The 18,562-nt window shown below is 38.7% G+C and overlaps 1 protein-coding gene across 9 annotated transcripts in view; it reads right to left on the reverse strand.

Annotated features, from left to right (window-relative positions):
* LOC117233140 (Down syndrome cell adhesion molecule-like protein Dscam2) overlaps positions 1 to 18,562 on the reverse strand; it is a 124,133-nt gene that overhangs the window by 47,562 nt on the left and 58,009 nt on the right. The gene's annotated exons all lie outside the window — the stretch shown is intronic.

Below are 18,562 nucleotides of genomic sequence, written 5' to 3' on the forward strand. Positions count from 1 at the left end.
GTCGAACGAGCGATGGCCAGCACGTAACGGGCAAGTTATCCTACTCGAAGTATATCAGAGGGGCCGTACTTGGACATAATGCTTTGATCGGGGGTGCGAAGACACGAGTCAGCAAGTACTCGCCTCTTGCATCGTTAGAAGCCACTTCAGGCTAATAACTCCGGCCAGGCCACTCCCGCGACTCTGGAGTGTAGTTTAATTGTCGACGTTATTCGTACGCTACGGTAAAGAAACTACGAGCGAAGTTCTGTTCTAGGGGTGGATAGCTAATATCGTTCATTGCCCTACTCTTCCGTACCCCTATTTCCTCATTCCATGAAACGATTCAAGATTGATGGTAACTATGTCGAATGACAGAAGTATTCGGACATTACAGTGTCCGAATAGATCGATCTGGGTTAACGGTAGAAATATCATGGCTTTTCCTTTCTCGTAATCCTCTGAATCCTGTTACGATTCTTTAACTTTTTACGTCTCAATCTCGTTTTAGTTTCAACCGAGGGAAAGGCTTTTAACGTTTTACGATAAAAAGATCGTTAATATAAAATTGAAACGAGAAATCACGAACGTTAATAACCGTTCCTTCGTATTTTCCTTGAATTTCGGAACTTTTTTAAGGATAGAAAGATACGATTCGATCGGGAACAACTCAAATGTTAAGAGTATACCTTTGTTATGGTTAAAAAGCAATTACCGAACACAGCAGCAGAAGAAGCTTGATCTTTGGTTTGCGAGTAAAACGTCAGCCAAGAATGGTTGTGTCAGTGAAAATTACTATTTCTGCCTGTCTACTCTTTGTTGCGTTAATTCAGCATTTCTGTCTAATCCAAGAGATTGTTTATACGTGTACAGTTTCGTAATTACTTCGCTGATATTCTTTTATATTCATACGTTCATAAATATTTATGTAAACATCGACGCCGCGGTACTGATTAAAGTCATCTCATCTTTTTCAGATGTACCTTTCACTGAACTTTTAGAACCGCAATCTAACAGGCTTGAAAGATCAACACATCGATGCGTTGTTGTTCAAAGACGAAAATAAATTGCATAGCCATAAAGAGACGGAAATTACTTTACGAGGAACATCACAAAAATTCCCACAGAGAGGAACGTTATATTTTCCCAAGACTCGGTTCCTCTAGTTTTTGATAGACGGCGCATATGGACGAGGATAGGACGATAACGGCGATCAAAAGAAACCCTCGTTGGTTCGTATCCGCGCAGAATTCCGTTGGTTCGATTTTAACGAAGATCACGATTTCATAGCGGCCGCTGTAGAAAGCGTACGTTCTAAAATTTGCGTATCGATCGCTGGCACGCTGGCCGTGTGGTCGTGTGTTAATTAAAAATTCATTTATCTTAAATTCAATTTCCTCTGACTACGAGCCAGTCGTGCTTGCTCACACACACACACACACACTTATATATATCCTGAATGAATGAAAAAGTGTCTAAAAAATTTATACCATGCAAGTAGAAAGAAAGTGGCGAGAAAAAGAAATGGTAAAAGTAACAAACAGAACGGGAACGCAACGGTAATGCAAAATTAATTCGTCTAATAAAGGCGTAATTTTTGAAGCGAAAGAGCATGTTCCGCCATTAAAAAGAAGCACCGCCGCTGGCTGCTCACGAGCGTACTGAAACCAGGAGATGGAACGATATTGCATATCTCTCTGGCATCGTCCATAAGTGAAGAGCGGTTCGGTGAAACGTGGAACTCATAACGACGCGACGTCCAAGGGAACGGACGTAACTCGTTTATAACGACATTTGAAGGAAGAAGAGGGATACAGAGAACGAGAGAGAGAGAGAGAGAGAGAGAGAGTTTTGAGTCGCGACCGAATTTCGTAATACCCGTTGCAGGATAGTATGCGCGTCGCATACAAAACACAAAGTATGCAAATCCTGGGTGCCGCGCGGTCGAATTGAAATCCCCGTAGTGTCCGGCAATTACAAACCGTCACGGTGACTCGCTTCCGGAATTGTCTCGAGCACTTAATTACTAATTCCAGCCAAGTATTTCGTTGGCCGGGGGCATCGCGTTGAATTACACGCATGGCACCTTACCCTTCGCTCGTTCGTTTTCCACGCGCATATATTATACACGCGAGTGTCACGATTAATGTGGACATCTCGACTTTGATGGACGGAACGTCGCACGGAATTGTTCGCTTCCGCGGTACAATTTTTTAATGGAAATTACGGCTGCGTTTTTTAATACTGTTTTCGGGCATTGGTTTTTAACAACAGACGATATTAGCTTATGGTTCAATGGTGAGTCTTCAGGAATCCTTGCGCTGCAGTAACTTTCATCGGAGAATTTGTGGAAAGAAATGATCGTCCCGTGTTTTTTCTTTCTTTTCTTTTTTTTTTTTTAGTTTTTTAGTGTACTCGACAGAGACAATTTTTTCAAAATTGATTTGTAAGTTTAATCCCTTCGCTATGTCAACTATCGAAGAAAATAGTTAGTTTAGACTACAACTTTAGAGAACCATGGTAATGTAAAGGTTCTTAGAAAGAAAAGGAATCATCTAATCCCATTGGACTAAGCATTCTTTAAGTTATTCTACCACGTAAGTACGTTTAGCTGATTGCTCTGTTTTCGGTTTCTAATTAACGTATCCAGGAAATTACATCAATTCGCCGATTTGCGTTTAGTTGATCACCATATCGATGCAAACTGAATTTCATTACATTTAATAATCAACAATTAAATATGTAAATGGAATGGCTAATTAAGAATAGTACATAGCTATTGTTACATTATCATCACGCGCATATAACTATTCCTATAATATATACCAATATATAAAAGGAAATAAATATAACGCGAATCGACGAAATAATGGTTGGCTATATGCATATGCATCCTGAATCTATACGACCTAATTTAAATGATAATTATTATATAATTGCGACATTAATACAAAGCTAACATTGGAAACAAAAAGCGTAATATTCTACTGCCGTGTTGGACGAGATTGGACGCTTTTAGGTTTAAATCGATTGAATAGTTCTCCTCATTGAGGAAAATTTAATAAAAAGTATACTCTAGAAGTATAATTGTATTACAAGTTTAGAATGAATATTCTAGAATTATACTGTGATCTCTAAATTATGGGAATGTATTGTACCATGTATTTGCGGGAATTTAAAAATTAGAAAAATGTCTGAAATACGTATAACACATAAAAAGATAGAAAATATGCAAAATAGAATATTCCTTATATTTCCAAGGTTACGAATTTGTTTGATCGAAACCGTTCGATGAAAATATTTTGCGATTGATTAATTTTGAATAAAGGGTTTCGTCGATTGATTTCGATAATAGCCTAAACATAAAAGAACTGATATATAAAATGTATAAAAAGAAAAATTAATATATATGTATTCTGATCATGATTCTTGATTGTTCTCCTATAACGACAAGCACTTTTCTATCGACAAATTAAAAATTTAATATTGCACATCGATATTGGACGAGATTCGACGTTTTTCAATTACGTAGGGTAATTATGGAATTGTTAATTCGACGCGCGAATTTTTATCGCGCTCCGGCAGAAATTAAAATGCGAATTAATGGACGAGTTAAAAGGAACATTTGAATTTAATTGAGGAGAAGCGGCCGTGAAATAGCCGCGTTGGTTGCAAAGGGAACGTGTACAAGATGCTTTAAATCGAGAGAAACAAGGTGTTGTTCTTTTTCCTTTTTTTTCTTTTTTTCGTCAGTTCAGTTGCAAAGAACTACGAATGGATGAGGAGCACTGGGAGGCAAAGAACGCGAACCTTTTTGCCATTTGACTTTACGGAGCATGAAGGAAATTATACCATGCTGAAGCTAAGTATCACTAGCAGTCCGTAATATCCGTTCTTGTTAAGCTACTTTCCATTCTTTGCCATTTACGCTGCTGATAAATTATTTTAAGGTATCAGTTTTTACATTTTCTATTTATGTTACTATAGGTTTGTAAACAATGTTGCAAGCTTACAACGTAATGTAACATTTCATACGTTTGTGAAACATTTTTTATTATAAAAATTTAGACTGTAACTTTTTATGTAATTTTAGTATGATCTTTTAAAGATCTTTTCAGGTGTACGATAAATGGACGAACCTAATTTTCCTGTGTTCCGTATTTCCTTACAAGTGCAATAATAAATTTAATATTCTACTATCCTTCTATATCCCACTTAAACAATGATATTTTCCTTTCTACGATTCTCACAATCCTTTTATACACATAATCTTTTCAAGCAACATAAAACTTCCTGTTCACCGAGCAATAACAACGTCATCTTCACCACCGTAATCTTTTTACACGACCGAGTAAACTGCGCAAACATTATAGGATAAACAAAACGACATCGTTTGATAAATAAAATACAATATTTTCAATCTTTCAATAACGTAACCACTTTAACCATTGATCGATCCTAAGATTTCAATAAAGAAAATCTCATTAGATTGCGATAAAAAGATTATATCGCATCAAGCATCAAACGAATTACATTAATTCAATAAAACAATCTAAAAAAGATCTTCTAGAAAAGGTCTCCTTTGCAATATACTCGTTCGTAACTCAAAGAAATAAAAAATTCAGTCAATTTCTAACACATCCCGATCTGATCCTAACGCCAATCAAAAATTCTAACGCGATTCAAAAAAATAAATTTTACACGTCTATCTTTACTAAGTCGAAAGTCACAGTCTAGGATTTATCGCGGTCGCGCAAGAGAGACTCACAATCTCTGGAAGATTTAGATTCGAACGACTGCAGCGGATAGACAGCAGAACGAGAGAATTAAAAATGCTCGATATCAGCGAAAAGAATGTCTGACTGAATTCAACCGAGTAACGCTCTAATTTTTTATTTGCCCCCTCCCCTATTATCCCCGTCCACCCGTATCGATACGAAACCGTTCCGGACCGCGTTCGTTAGATTCCTCTCGGGGAAATCTAAAAACGCTCTCGAGCCCCGGGGATCGGATCCGACCAGACGATCCGTCTTCGCGGAGCGTCGTCTCAGGCATTTGTTCGACGAGCCGGAAAATCGAACGAGAGTTGGATGGATGACAGGAATTCCCGACAACGTTGGGAATCGCGCGGATTGCACGGAACGACCGAGACGTCCGAGACAACCACCGGCGGACTCCATAAAGTGGCGGAACGCTAAATAGCGACCGGGACAATTAAAGGGCAAGACGTTCGAGAGGGACGGAAATGAGAAGCGTCGTAGGTTTTGTATTTGCGCGTAAAGTTGGAAGAGAAAAGGAGATGGTCGTTGAAGATTGTGAAGATGCGAAGGAAAGAAAAGAGAGGAAGAAAGTACGGATAAAAGTAGAGAAAAGGGTAAAATAGAACGAGAAATGAAAAGGTAGAGAAGAATGGAAGGAGGAGAAGAGTTTGTGCATCGCGAGAGCGAGCAGATGGCGAGAAAATATAGTGGCGAATGATAAAAAGGGTAAAGAGAGCGAGAAGACGGATAGAAGAAAGGGAGTTAATTAAGGAACGGAGATGATGAGTAATAATAAGTTAGAGGCTAGCTAGGATAGAGAGAATAAATCCTTTCTGTTTAGAAAGGAAGAAATTCGCATGGAGAAATAGAAGAGTAAAAGCTGCGAAAGAGTAAGAGCAGAGCGAGAAAGAGAGGGTTGTAACGATAAGCGGGCGAGAAAGACGGAAGGTGTGAGAGCAAAGGGGAAGAGGATGAGAGAGAGGAAGCACTCGGCAGGTAATAGCTCCCAATTACCATAACGCTTGGCTAAGCCGACTAATCGGTTCCGCTTATGCCGACCGGCAAATTATTATTAATCACATTGCACGTGGATTACCGTTTATGTACATCCCCAGCGATGGCATTTGCACTCTGGGTCACGTCGCGCGTCCATGCCAGCCTAGTAGCATGAATTTCCAAATCGGTCTTTGATCTCACGGTTACTCACGCTCCAGTAGAACTGGATCCTCGAGAAATGCTAAAAGCATTTCCGGCGGGTTACTTCTCAGAAATTCCTCGATTCGAAATGTGGAAATGCTGATAACAGGCCTCTCGCATCGTGTCAGAATTATATTTGTCAGCATTGTTTGCCGTTAATGTCGGATTTCTAACCTTTGTCAATATATCGTCAAATATAAAGCTCGTAACCGTGCAATCAATAGTCAGCTACAATTTATGGCACTCTATAAATTATACAACGTGTACGTAACATGTACACTCGTATAGTTACATATCGATACATAGGTATTGTTATAGAAATTACATAGTCAAAGTTAAACTCGAGTTATTTCATTTTAGAATATTTGATCGAGATTTTCATTCTATGTTGTACGCGATAAGTGATATCGATAGTCTTTGCTAGCTGATGGAGAGAGAAAATAATGAATTTTCGAAATTGTTGCTTTTTAGAACCATTATAATATTTTAAAATACGTTTCTATCGAAGACAAAACTTATACGCACGTTGTAATTTTTAATCAACGTTCCAACTAATTCCGTATATTGTATTTGACAATCAAAAAAAAAAAAAAAAAACACACGTGAAACAAAATTTCAATTTTAAAAGCTTTATACCATTATTTCGCGTTTCAATAAAGCTTTGAAACTAATTTTTCCTGAAAAAAAGAATACGTAATATAAGTATAAAAATGGATCGTCCACTTTGTACGAGTGTAACGAAAATTGAAATTTCAAAAATCTCTCTCCATTTTCCTATACACAAATTTTTAATCTCGATCTTTCCTGTGTAAAACCTTTACAAAAAAGCACTCTAATATTAAAGATAATCGACAAATACCGATCGTTTAATAATTCTGATCCACGAGACAAAAAAGAAAATGAATATCATTTTGTTCGAAAGTTTCGTAACCAAATTTGGGAAAAATTTGTAGACACTAAATCTTTCTATCAACAAATCATTTAATTTTCGATATTTATCGATTAACTTCGTGATTACTTTACCGAAAAAATTCAGCTTCTCAGCAAACCTTCAGCAAAGTATTCAGTTTTTTGACAAATGTCGAACAATTTTTATCTATTTCTCGTAAGAATATAAGATTTGTCTTTCTTGTTACAAAATGATACGTTGACCAATACAAAAATTTGTTCTCTTATTAATTGCATTCGACGTTCAGCTAAAAGTATAATTTGTCAAACAGCATTTATACAGACGACAAACGATAATATACAGGCTACAAAGTATATACATATACTTGATGTATATCAAGTGTCAAAAATGCTACGAACTTCTCGAACTACCGGAGAGAAACCAATATACACATTTGTTACGATGATCAAAGCAAAAGTATCGAAAGGTTTGTGGTTCCTTACATCATCGCTGTACATTGGCGAAGAGATTAATTGTCCGTCGTAAATCATAGCGGAATTTCGTTGGGAACGTCGGGGTTCGTCGAGCCAGGTTAGTCGAGGAAAAATTGATAGAAAGAGAGGATTATATTCGGAACAAGTTTCCTTCCGTGAAAAATTGGGTTGCTTCCAGAATCAGAGCTTTTGTGCGGGATTTCGGGACGTCGCGTCGCGTCGGTGGAGTCGGTTTCCATGAAACGAGCCGACTGGCTCGGGACCGGCCAAGGTAAGCTCGACTACGAACTCGGAATCAATAGGCGGAACAAACTGTGTAGGTGGATAGAGGTCGCTGGTAAGATTGAATTTGCAGACTCTACCGCCCTTGTCGGTGAGAAGGGACCGGATAAAAAGAAAAAAAAGAAAGGAAAAGGAAAGAAGAAGAAGAAAAAAGAGGGCGAAGGGCAAACCTAGAACGGATAAGAGTCTAAAAGTCTCAGGAAGGTGGTTCCTCGCGAACTGTTTCCCTCTTTTTTCTTCCCCGTGAAGGTTCCCGTGTTTACACTACCGATCAAGACAGCAATTATTTGATCCGGCTGTAGGGACGAACCCCATCGCGAATCGTAACCTTTCGAGAAAAAGGTTCTCCATTTTCCTCTATCTTTCTACTCGTTGAGATTCTGTTCCCTCTTTCCCTTCCTTTCTGTTTGGAATTTTGAGATAATTTGATATTCGCTCGAGTGGATTTTAAATATTAAGCGGAATTGCTGGAAATTTGCTCATCGTCTGAGTTTTCTTATTTCAATACCGCTTTATGGGTAAATAGTGGATACGGGATTACCGGTTCAAGAAGTCATTGTTGGAGTCGATACGATTTATAGGAGTTGGGGTTGGAGATACAGATATATACTGCAGTTCTTACCTTTCGTTCTTTCCGTAAATAACTATGACTATTCTTTTCTCATTGATTCGTTTAATCCGTAAACTCTTTTCCTCTATATTAGGAAATTCTCGAGAAAAGACAATTTCCTCTATAGTAGCCGGTGGTTCGTGTTAGTGTCCTAGTCAAGTTCAAGCGTCGTACAAATATCCATCTAAAGCTGGCAGAATATCTCCTAGTGCACGGTGTACATTTCTTTCCTTTCAACGTATACAATTTCCTCCCTATTTTTTTTTTCAATATTTACGATCAACGTATTTCGCAACAACGGTCGGAATTACTCTGAATAAATCGCAGTGACAGTGCGTTAATGACAGTGTGTAATTAACTTCTCCAATTACTTTTGGTTCAGTCCTAATCTTCAAGGAAGTAACATTTCTTCATTTGCGACCTTCCTGCACTTCCTATTTTACGAACATACTTACATTGTACGTCGTTATCGATTTACGATAAAAGAGAGTAACAGCAGGTATTAGATCAAAATCGAATTGTTCAATGAACACGTATGTAGTTACATGGCTGAGCAGCTGAAGGATCAAGGCAATTTGCATTGAGCGGAAGAAAACAAATTATCTGATATAATATCCGATTAACAAACATCCTCGTCTATCGTTCTCCGCGCAACGATCAAACACACTCGCTAAAACCCTCCGCAAACAAACGAATAATCTCAAAGGAAAACACTATCAAACCTACTTCACCTATTTGATACGAACTATGTACATATCTACACTTAGTTTTTTAATTCGCTAAACAAGCAAACGCTAGTCGACATTCGCTGCATGTTCTATCAGCTTCTTGCAGGAGCATAATAGGCTAAGCTGAGCGATAAATTCTGGGTATCTTGTCGCGCACAGCTACCAACGGATTCATCGACGTATTTTAGAGGACACTCGAGTCACCTGAAATATTCACCTCGACCCGTTGGGTACGTCTGAAGCCTTATTTCTCTCTTGCTCTCTCCCTGTCTCTCTCTCTCTTTTTCTCTCTCGAGGGTTCTGCGTTTAAAGTTTAAGGAGACCCGTACTCGCCGTTGTACGATGTCGTTGTGTTTCCAACTGGTGTAAGGAAAGAGCCGTGAGCTTGTTCGAGGTCGATACCAGCTTCTTCGTCTCCTGTATGGATGGCTTCCCTGAGGCTATGCAGTCACGTTGCTACGTTGTAACTTTCAGCCGGACCGATGTATTCAATCTGCTACGGTGATCCCTGTACCCGAGTCTTAAATCTCGATGTACAGTAGCAGACGAATATTTTCCATTAAGTAGCAGATTGTAATCTTTGTTGTCCTGGATCAAGGATACGATCAAGAAGTTGGTGCAATTTTCACTTTTTTAAGATAGTATGTATTTTGTTTCTCGATATTTATGTCGTCCCCTTCAGAGCAATCACCATTAACGATAATACTCTTTTGCCAACGTTTGCTCTATCCTTCGGAACATTTTTGGGATTCATTTCATTGTATGTATCTTAGTTTGTTCTGCGTTTTTTGTTTTATGTCTTCGGTGCTTTGAGATCGTTGTTTTTTCATAGCTTTTTCCATTAATAGCTATAGAAAGAAGTCGGCCGGAGAATATGGCGATTGAGAAATCACAACTTTATAGCTCTTTGCCAGGAACTTTCTAACGAGCAACGATGCGCGAATACGTTCTTCCATTCTAAGCGATCAGAAAATCGCCGAAATTACGGACACACAACTTACTCAAGGGACGATCAAATCCGAAGTGATCGGTCGATTTAAATAAACAAACTGAAGTGAGTCGCGAACAGACGAATCTCAACAACATAAAGCAATCTTTCTTGCAACCGGTACTTTCTACACCGCGAAATTACCAACTTGCGCGAACGTTTTGATCACATCTCGTATAGTATATCCTGCATTGTATTAGGTTCTTCGGAAAGTTCATTTTCAGAATGAAATTCTAAATTCTGACGTTTCTACCTATTACTTATCAAACACAGCAATTAGGGTGAGACTGAAGATCAGTCGATATCCGATGTTCTTCAACGAGACGTTAGGTCTCGAGGAATGAAGATCGAATAAAACTTGTCGAAATACAAATGTCAAGGAGAGGCGAAATCTCGTTAATTGACAAAATTTCATTGCGAGGTATCTACAATACAACGTGTATAGCTGGGGAAGAAATACGAAGCGACGAGGAAACGAGGCAAGCGACCGATTTTAGGAGCCAATGCCACGAAGAGAACATCAGGGGCAACAAGTTGCGAAAGTTGTTTAGACGCCTTGGAACTGGTTTGGCGAACGCTTCTGAAAAACTATCACCGTGTAGGGACACGGGGCAATTTTACAGCGTATACCGGGCCGGGAAAAAGTTTCCGTGGCGGGCAACAAGTTGGAGAAGTTTCGTTATGACCGCGGTGGCAGTGCCTCGTGAACGGTCCGTGGGGCGTTTCGAAGAGCGTCGAACGACTAATCTTATGGCTTGCGGAACCTCGATATGAGACTATATGTGAAAAGTTTTCGCGAATCCTGCTCGTAGAAAAACGTCATCGATTTCATGGGATGGGGGTAAAGTGAATTGTCTTGGTTCTTCTAATCAACTATAATACGATCTTTCTTACCGGCCACTTCTTAACGTTCCAGATTATACGATTCAAGGATAAAAGGAAAATTACGGACGTTTGGGTCTAGTCTTTTGCGTTCTTGAAAATATTCGTGAGAAGGACACAAGAATATTCTTCAATGAATATTTGTTTAAAAATGACTTTTAATTTAAATTCTACGTGAATGAAATTTGTCTCTCTGCTTTAATATGATGTTACATGCTGGAACAGGTGGTACACTTATATAATGCATTTTTATTTTTAAACGCTCTACGGATTTAAAATACCTCTAGTAATGCACTTAGATAAAATTAAATGAACTTCAATAGAATACGATTTTTTCACTGCTACCAAACAATGAACTAAACAACTCCCTAGTTATTAATACTCAGAACGACATCCTCATTATCTACCTTCATAAAGTTTTATCTTTACGTTTTCTATTACGCGTGCATTAACTCTCTTTTCTTTTTCTTTTTGTTAGTAGTCCCCGTCAACTGTCGATCTAATTTTCTTCGTCATAATTAATTTATGTATGGCACAGCAATACAGACGGAAATGAAAAATCTCGGGCCCGCAAGAATACAAGGACGTAATAACGCTCTCTTTCATCTAGCATTATTAATTCCGCTGCAGGCTTTTGTTTTAATAAAAATGAATTTTTCATAAATGAAAGAGACAATACCGGTTTAATCCGTAAAAAATGAAGTCATAGTTTCCCTTTATTCCGCGTAGTCGAAATAGGAGATGCAAAATACCATTGTTTTTTTTCGGCAATCATTGCGATCGAAAGTTCCCATTGAAAGGCGTTCGGACGAATCGTAGTACAATTTTACGCGTTTCCTATTAATAATATACATATATGTACACACGTATTTACAGCGTTACCATAGAACAGTGATATATACACGTGCCATTATATCGCGATACTTCGAGGTTTCACGAAAGTTTCAATTAAGACGAAGAAAATGTAAGAGAAGGCTCGAGAAGTAACCAAAGATTATATCCCGCGAGTTATTCTCAGCCGCTCGTATTTTTTTTTTTTCTTGAACGAAGAAAAGAACGAAGGGGGTGTTGGAAAACGCGAAAGCTCGCGCGCACCTTTCTTTCGAGCGAAGGTGAACGCACCTTCGGTCACTGCTGATGTTGTCGACTCTCGGAGGTGTTAGTCGTTTTAATTTCTCGAATAGAGAGGAAGAATGGAAGGGAGAGATACGAGAGAAAGAAGGACGGACAGATTGTGATTGTTTGAAATATGAGAAAAACTTTGAACCCTAACCGCGCTTAAGACGAGAACCTAACCCTCCCCTATCCCCCTCCTTCTCTTTTTCTCTTTCGCTTCCACTTGCTTTCCTTTCTCTCGTTGTTTCTCGTTTCCACTCTAAGCCAGAGCATACACGTTCTTTCAGTTACTTTTTCCCTCCCTTTCAGGCTTCCTTCCTGTCTTCTAGTACGCGCAGATTTCACAGCGTACCACGAGTGCTCCGTAGCGTAACCTTTTCGTCATTTTAAAACGCTCTGAAAGCCCGTACGGAGTTTTCGGGACAAAAAGCTGCTTTTCTTCCGGTTACGTTAGTTTTATCGTGCTCTGTTCACCTGCCGACTTACTTTCCCTCTTCCTCTGTTTCACTTTGTTTCTATCTCCTTCTTCCTTTCTCTCTCTCTCTCTCTCTCTCTGTCTTGCTTTCTTCTTCTTTTTTCTTTTCGACGTCGTAGCAATTTCTCAGCACTCGTGGCTCGCTCTTTCATACGACGTCTAGTTGATACTTCCGATAAAAGAATCTTCCTGGGGGAAAAAGGTCCCGTGAAAATCTTGGTGTTCTTGTTAGACGGCGAACTTCCGGATCAATTTGTCGTGGTCAAGAGACGAGCGTCGCGTTTCTTTAACTATTGAACGCCATCGATTCGATAGACGAATTAAGTTTCTGATTGTTTTGGAAACGTCTCCTGACCAATTGATCGCATAAATATATTCAACGCGAATAAATACTATAAATAAATACTACAAATAAATATAATTTCTTATATAGTTCCTATCAAAAAGCTGTACAATAATAGTTTTGCCCCACGATATTCTAAAATATGTTTTAATCGGAGCAGAATAAATTGACTAAGTTTCAGTAATTGACTAAGAAAGCGGGTAGGTATTGATTACTTAAAATATGAAATATAATATATAAATATTTCTATCTGTGGAAGATAAGTTTTCCATTTCAATGGATCATTATGAAATGAAAATTTCGTTAAAAATATTATATGCTTCGTTTCGTCTATGAGTAATTTATTAAGAGCAACAACGCATTAAAGTTACTGTTACATAACGAAGTCGAAATATCCACTGATCGTAAATTCTAAAAAAAAAAGAAAACTAACAGAGTAACACGTATTTTGTTCAAAATTAATATCTGACGATCTATAATCACCACATAAAGGAGTAGTTTTAGGAAGAAGTTCGCGAATGAAAAGTGCTGTACTAGCAGCAAACAGACGAAATTGGTCTTATTTACATAATTTTCATTCCGACTAAGCTTAAACGAACGTTCTCAAGCGTTCCGCGTCCAATCCCGCTCCCATATTGATTTCGTTTGCCATAAGAAACCCGAACAGCATGGGATCGCCCTAAAGAAACAATCGGCTCTTTGATGACGGAGCTATCAAGCAGATGTATGGTGCTTCTCTTTACGATTCACCGAGCGAGACTCGACTCAAACGATCTATCGGCAGGCGGGTAAAAGGATTTCCCGATCGTCGAGTGGGACGTAACAATCTCATTTTCTTTGTCCCGGAAGATCGAGTGGGTGGTGAGAGGCGGATGGACGCGTTCACCGCCCCGCAGGTGCAAGGATATAGGTTCGCCTGGAACAATGAACGCAATCAATGCGGTGTGGCACCCCTTCGACGTCAATCAAACGGTCGGTGTACGCGCCAGTAGCCCATTGGCCCCGATTGCCTTTTGTCGCCCCTGTAGTGTTCGCTGTACGCGGCAAAGAGGAATTGGATGGACCAGGATCCACGCGGATAGCCAGATTTGCATCCAACAAAGACAGACGCGGAAAGAGCGGAAAAGGAACTCAAAGGATAGAACGAGTTGGCTTGGGATGAAGTCGAAGCTAGGGTAGATGAACATGGGTGGACAACGATGAAAGGGAATGCGACGCGTGAAGAAGGATGGATGGAAACCGAAGAGAAAGGCCAGAGGAGTATAAACTGATAAATGGAATGACACGAAGGGGGAGCGTAAGCTTGGTCAGGGATTGGCGAATTGATGGTGGGGGTTATATAGGGGTGAAAGAGGAGAGAGAACGGATAGAGAGATTGCAGCGGACGGTAAATGGGGCGAATTCCAGCCGAATACTGCCTGCTTGCGACACGCGTGTTGCAGTACTGACCAGTCCACGACCCAATTTCGAAGGGTTGTTTTCTCTCTCCCTCTCCGTGTGTATTCGTCTCTGTCTGGAGCGCGTACCATCTCTTCTCTTTCGATGGTGGTTCGTATCCCCACTCTCTCACTCTCTCTCTCTCTCTCTCTATCTTTGTGTCGATCTTCTTGAATCGAGTGCGTACGTGAACGAGATGTACATATATGTGCACGTATATATATACGTACGTATGTATGTTGAAGAGGTAATATATCGGTAAGCGCGTTGATTCGAACGTATTCGGTAGGTGGAGGCGTAGAGGGTGCGAGTCGATCGATTATCGCAACACGAGAGTCAGGTGAAAGCGGGTGATCCTTGTTTCGAGCATGGATACTCCCTGCTGATTGATTGCTATGTAGGACGCTAATATCGCCACGCGGTGACAACGTGTAAAACATCGTCCCGTGTCTACGATGTTTCTTGTAGTTCCATAGTAGCTGTTGCTTCGTTGCGATCAGACAATCGTCGCTATCGGCCAGATCAAATTTTTCATTCGAAAGAATAATTAGCTCGTCGTATCCGCAAACGTCCGATGTAATTTCGTTGGGTATTTTATCGGCAGGCGGATAGGAATTTCGAGCGAACGCTCTATATTATCGATCTCGTCGGAGTAGCCAAGAGGAATTTGTCGATACGAATGAAATTTCGGATTGCACTCGATAATAGGTTTAAGTGGCGTTTTAATGACGCGGTATAATAATTACACGCAGCTATCGATTGCTTTCCGTTTTCCATTGGCTAGAGATATATCAGATCGTGCTCGACACGACGAATATCGGCTCGCATCTTGTTAGCGATATTCCATTACGCGGCGACACGCTTATGAAACAGAAATAACATTTAAGCAGCGTGCTAAACGAACTGATTTTAACGAACGGCTCTTTCGACGTGCTCCAGCCGACAAGTTCTTGTAATTAACAGAATTGTTGCCTCTTTTTTTCTCTTTTTGTACTCCGGTTTTTTCTTTGACGTTGCCATCGTGTCTACGACCTGAGATAATTGAAGATGAATCTTCCACTTGCTGAATGTTCGATGTTTCATGCGCGGTCAATAACCTCGCCGTTGATCGATAAATGCAACTATATCGCGGTTTGTAATTATAGATAATGCACCCGTGGAAACGTCGAGTCGCGTTGCTTTTCAAATTTTCGATGTCTCCGAACGTCAGGCGCGGAAACGGTGATGCGCCATCGACATTTTATTCGAAACGTCATAATGCTCGTGACAATTGTGTTAACAATTTCTAAAAAATCTGTTTCGTATCAGCGAAATGTAACGCTGACAGCTCTGTTTTATTTTTTAAAGAAGGAAATGTTTAAATCAGGAAATGTACTTTTAGTTCGGGAAACGTCTATTTTAAAGTATTATCTTTTAACAAACCAAATGTTTTATATCCATAGTTTTTAGGTTGAACAGAGTTATTAAAAGAAATTTTCACGAGTAACGAATTTTTAATGTTAAGAGTGCCACGTGCAAAGTTAATAACACAGAAAACTGTGTAATTTTATCAACATGTTTATTGAACTTTTAAACCTAATTTCTGATACGTCTAATGTATAACGTCATTGCGTCATTGTATACTGACTTCTGAATTTATCGAAGGTGCAATCGAGAACTTGAGATTCGTACAAACGCTATCTAAACTTAAACGAAACGTCTATATTCTGTTTATATCTTTTATTAGACTATAGTGATGTGTATATTATTTAATAATCAACATTTTATCAAATGTAATTTTTATTACGGGGTTTTTAAACGTAACATTAACATTTTATCGACGGATCTTTTCGCTCAACGCAAATGATACATAATAGTTACATGAATCGTGCACCTTTTGCAAGAGCCAAAGCGCTTTTAGCGTGTACACCTATTACATTGTAATGTAATAATGTTACGTAGGACGCCAGTTGATCGCCGATGCACAACGTAAATTTTACTTAAAACACCAATCACCATGCTTCGCCGTTAACGTTGTTAATATCATAAAAAACCGTAATAAAACTTATGCTTTGTGGAATTTTGGTTATTGAGTACATAACATAATTAGTGGATTTTAGACCCTTGGACAGATTAAATTTCGATTGTTAAATTAGATTTCATTAAAATTATTAATATTAATACGATTAAGAAACGACTAAATGATCGTTCACAAACATTTCCAAAATTATCTCAGAACCCTGCACGAATCGATGCTTTGGCGTTCGAACGAAGAACGTCGTAAGATTGCGTGTGATTTCGGACAAATTAACGAGGCTACCTTCATCGTTTGGCAGTTTATCGTCTTCGATGGATTTAAGAAACGAGCTAAGATGGTTGTCGCGGAGTATTATGGCAATGTTTCTTTGCAAAAGGAAAAGGGGAAAGAAGCGACCAAGGAGGGAGGACTATGAAGGAAGCAAGGACGACGGGTAAGGACACCGATGATTTCCCAAGAGGGATCGTCTACTTCTTCTTCCGTCCGCTTCTTTCCAGTATTTCCTCGTGTCGTTCTATCCTCGCAAGTAACATTGTTCGTGTCTTAAGCTCGGCAACGTTATTTCGTCTATTCCGTAGTCGACAATTTGTCTCGTTATAAGAAGAGGTAAGAATCGAGATACTCCGCACAACAGAATTTTAATATTTCACGCTTTCCGAATGCCGGAGAAAGATCGAACAATTTTAATACGACGGTGAACTAATAACATCCGACCAATTTGATGTTACACGTGTCGATAAAATGACTTGGAACGATAGAAAAATATATGGACTATATATTAGAGCAGACATGATTGATTAAAATAAGGATATTTCTAATGAGAGAAACGCGCAATTCAATTAGGTGAATGTTCAGGAACTTTTTATGTTTCGGGAACAATTTTTACAATCGAAGCCTCGAGAGACGATCAGGATCAGACAACTTCGAGCAAACTCATTGTTCGACCTGTGTTGCTATACTCTATCGCTAGATTGGAATAGAAATTCTGCAGAAAACAGGCGACAAATTTCATTTGAATTCCTCTATCTTGTTATTCTCTCTTGGAGCCAAAAGTTTGGGACTTACAAGTCCTAGAAACTTAAAATAAAATCAATTTAAACTTTTCTTACCGTAGAAAATTGTTTAGTCAAAAATCTACAGAAGTAAAAGAAATTACTACTGGTTTCACGAATTATAATTATAGCTGAGAAAATGATTCTAAATCATTAGACCAATCTTTGAAAATTGTTGCATGATAACACATACTTATAGATGTTCTGGCATATATAATAGTTATCTTTTGTTAAGTATTTATTTTTTCAACGAATTTATACGAAGTATTGTACACATTTTTCGTATACATCTTCAATGAGTTCTAATCAATGAAAATCAGCTTCATTTGACCATCGTGAACGTAACCTTCGACGCTTTCAACGCTCAGAATCAGACTGAAACGTGAACATCATTTCGATATTTTGGCAGACCACGTTCGTTAATTTTTTCTAACTTTCTGATGAATTAAATCGAATCGCAACGGGTAATATTTACCGATGTTTCGCGTTTGTACACCATCTCTCGATTCGCTATCTGTTACTTGAGCCGAGATGTATACAGATTTCGATGGTATACGTATATTTGTTCGCTGGAAGATAAATAATATCGCGTGACGATATTGTACTACGCGCCACGAGAGAATTAGAACGGCCGTTATTTTTTACGTAACGCGTATTTTTGCAATATCTGTTTGCACAGGGTGTTACAGAAGAACAGATGAATTAAATACAGATAGGTAGAGGTAGATTTTGGTGATTGCAACATTTTTTCTTTAACGAATATGTATTCGCGATCGTGATTTATTTTTTTAGGATTAAAGCTTTGAAAATAGTGGTTTTTAGCTGGTTGACGAGCGATCCACGATAGATTGATAATTCTCGGTTCAGAGTTTTAGTAAAATTTTTAGCAAGCAATTATGTATTACCTTGTATGGCAATTAGAATATTTATTAATTATAATATTTTATTTACACATTTAAATCGTAGCTCTATATATCTATTTGCTGCTAGTCTATCTGAAACACATAAAGGGTGTAGTTAAAACATGCGTCGAAACTTTAGTACAGTACTTTGGTCTCTCTAAAGTTGAAACAAAGTCGTACGAAAATAGGAAATTCTTTTTCGACTAGAGTTTCTTTTATAACGTTCTTTCCGTATATTTCAAGAATGGCTGTTACCTTTAAGAAATATTTAAATTGACTTGCGTTGACTTCGATATCGGTATGATCTTATTAATTACAAATATCAGTGCTACTTGCTTTTGCTCTGCGTCCAAAGGAAAACAACTGTTCGTAATTTTATACGTAACAGTCATTCTAAAGCTGCGTTTCCGC

Source organism: Bombus vosnesenskii, unplaced genomic scaffold (genome assembly GCF_011952255.1).
Source record: "Bombus vosnesenskii isolate JDL3184/JDL3185 unplaced genomic scaffold, Bvos_JDL3184-5_v1.1 scf7180000013295, whole genome shotgun sequence".
NCBI classification, from domain to species: domain Eukaryota; kingdom Metazoa; phylum Arthropoda; class Insecta; order Hymenoptera; family Apidae; genus Bombus; species Bombus vosnesenskii.